The sequence below is a fragment of the Echinops telfairi genome, unplaced genomic scaffold, assembly GCF_000313985.2.
Source record: "Echinops telfairi isolate 266 unplaced genomic scaffold, ASM31398v2 ScPeMD7_31;HRSCAF=116, whole genome shotgun sequence".
Taxonomy (NCBI): domain Eukaryota; kingdom Metazoa; phylum Chordata; class Mammalia; order Afrosoricida; family Tenrecidae; genus Echinops; species Echinops telfairi.
The window spans coordinates 27,833,698-27,836,776 of record NW_022103928.1 but is presented as its reverse complement, the minus strand read 5'-3'; positions in this window follow the sequence as shown (position 1 = coordinate 27,836,776).

Sequence of the window (3,079 nt, the reverse complement as noted above, 5' to 3'; positions counted from 1 at the left end):
CCTCTTGAAACCTGGACCTCCGTCTGGCCAAGGCTGCAGAACAATAGTAACGAAGGTGCGGAGCATCTTGCATCCCCTGCGCTGCGGCTTGGGAAGGAGAATTTCCAGAGCTAGGCCCCAGGCAGGGCACCGGCTTGTGTCGCCGGCCTGCCATGCGGGTGAATCCGGATTCTGAGGCCCTACTTAATAGAGCTTTCTGTCCCATGATTGTATGACAGGCTCAACTCAGAAAATGGAGTCCAGGCCTCTCACAGATACGTAAAAAGGGTGTTGTTATTAGAATGTAAGGGCCCCTAGAGTGAAAAGCTTAAGTATTGCAGGCTTGAAACAACAGGCAGAAGTGATTCTTTTCTCTTTGGATCATTAAATACAGATTTACTTGGCTTTAAGCATTGAGATCTATCTGGAAAAGCTGCTAAATGCAGCCACTGCCCTTTGAAGGGGGTTTCAGGAAGTGAATAGAGAAACAGAATATTTTTATTCTGAAATGATGAGGTAGTCGAGAAGGCCCGAGACAGGTCAATTAGATGAGATGGTCAAGCAAGGCCCCTCTGAAGAGATGAAGAAGGAACTGCACCAGACAACACAACAGCAAGTCGAAGGCGCAGAGAGAAAACATTTGGAGTGATTGGGAACAGTAAGGCTGTGTGTCTGGAGGCTAGACGGGACTAGTTCTGTGCTTTTAGTTATTTCAGTCTGAAATGACAAAAGCAGTGAAGAGCAACTTCAATTTAATCGTGAAAAAGAAGAGAGCCACCTAAAATCCAACCATGAAATGAACCGCTGGTAAATAAATACATGGCTTAGAGGAGAAAGCCTCAGAAAACTACATTTACTTGCAGATCCAGAACCTTTGTCAGCTTCATACAGCCATCTTCATCAAATATTTGCTGAACTCCGCTAGTACCTCGGGCACTATGAGCTAGGCTGGGAAAACAAAGATGACTGCAACACCAATTGGTGTCCTCAAATATTTGTGAATGTGATGCTATACACAAGTTCTATTAGTTTCATTTCTTGCTCTGTGTAGAACTGCTTTATAGGTTGTTGTTTTTTAAGACTGACCTTTTAAAAACAGACTCCTAAGCCTGTGTTCTCTACATGATAACAGAGCCTTCTAAAATTGAGGTTTAAATGAGTTAATGTAAATAAAGTGCTTGGCACATGGTAAAACCCAAACAACTGCCATCGAGTTGATTCCCATTCATAACAACCCTGTATTGGATTTCCAAGGTTAAAATTTTTCATAGGAACAGATAGCCTCATTGTTCTCCCTCAGAGGTTGGTAGGTTTGAACCACCAGCCTGTAGTTAGCAGTTCAACATTTATTTACCCAATAGTTCCACCAGGGCTCCAGCACTAGTAAAGAACTCATTAAATTTTTGTTTTTACAAAGCACTGTTTAGTTCAAACATTGAATTACTACCATCAAATCAGAAGAACTGTCCCTTAAGGTTTTCAAGGCTGCAATAATTACAGGAGCTGACTGCCACATCTTTCTCCCGCAGAATGACTGGTGGTTTCTAACTGCTGACCTTAAGGTTGGCAGCCAAACACTTAACTACTATGCAACCCTCTAAAACATCTCTTACTCCCAATGGGTCAGTTCCAACTCATGGGGAACCTATAGGATGGAGTAGAACTGCCCTTTGGGTTTCTGAGACTAACTACTTACAGGAATAGAAAGCCTAGTCTTTCTCCTGAGGAGCGGCAGGTGTTTTCAAACTGCTGACCTTATGGTTAGCAGCCCAACGTAACCACTACACCAGGTCTCCTTTAAATAATATAGGCAATGAATATTTTAGACAATGAGTGTAGGGACTAGAACAAAAGAAGATGTTTTGCAGTTTATAAAGCTCTTTTCCATATATTATAACGTTGAAGCTGCATAGAAACTAGTAATGGTAGAGCCTTTTTACTGCTCTCTAAATACCCTTCCAAAGCTTCCCTCATTTCCTTATCCCTGTATGCTAGACATACTGCCCTTCATCTCCTTAATAGTGTGGCTTACACTTAGTGTGCAGGCCCTTTGCACATGCTATTCCCACAGACTGGAGTGCTCAAATGCAAACCCCCACCCCATACTTAACGTGCACCTATACTTCAGTCCTGTAGATCTTACCTCCAGCATCTCTTCCTGAGGAAAGGCCTCCCTGACCACTTTATTCTGCATTCTTCGCTTCATAATAACCTTTATCTCACACTTAGTAACTAGAAACTCCTTATGTGATTGATTCATTGACATCTGTCCATTTTGCCTCTTTACAATGTAAATAAAGGAGTCATTTTGCTTACCATTATGTTTATAACACTTAGCTGAGTGTCTGACACTATTTGAGTGAATGAATTGTTAGTAATATATGATATCAATGATAACTAAGCTGCTGCTCATTAACGTATACATTTTTACATGGGCTTGTTTGGCAATTAGAATAGCAACGCCAGCAGTAAAATGCCTGCAGTATTTGGATGCATTTATAAAGTGCTTATTAACATTGACACTGCTTGGAGATATAAATATGGATAAGATGACCCTTTTTCCCACGTATATTATGATTTCTGGTTGGTATGTTTTAGGACGAGATATTGCTATTTTAAGAATTAATTAAATTACAAGTTAATTACATGAACGTTAATGAGTTCATCTATAAAAAAGTAAATAAGCCACTTACAATTATGTCATTTACTTGACTGAAGAAACAAAGCACCAAATTAGCATGATTATCTTGAAATTAAAATTTTTGTTTTTCTATCACAAGGAAATCAGAAATCTAGGGAGAAATATTTAGTGGATTTCCATGAAATTGTGGTTTGAAAGTTTCTGTGGCTGTTAGTTTCAAATATTTATCTTTGTAAATCTTTGCTTTACCAAGGTTAAAAGTAGGTTTTGCAAAGTACCAGGAGGGGGCTTCAAGAAACTCAGGGGAAATTGCCGTTTTCTTAATTTCATTTTTCCATGAACTTTCGAAGTCTTTCCTTGTACTGTCAACTCTCTACTGGAAAGTCTGGTAAACAATATTTTTGTTGACTTATTTGGTATAATACAGATTTTCCAGATGAAATGGCTGTTATATCTTGA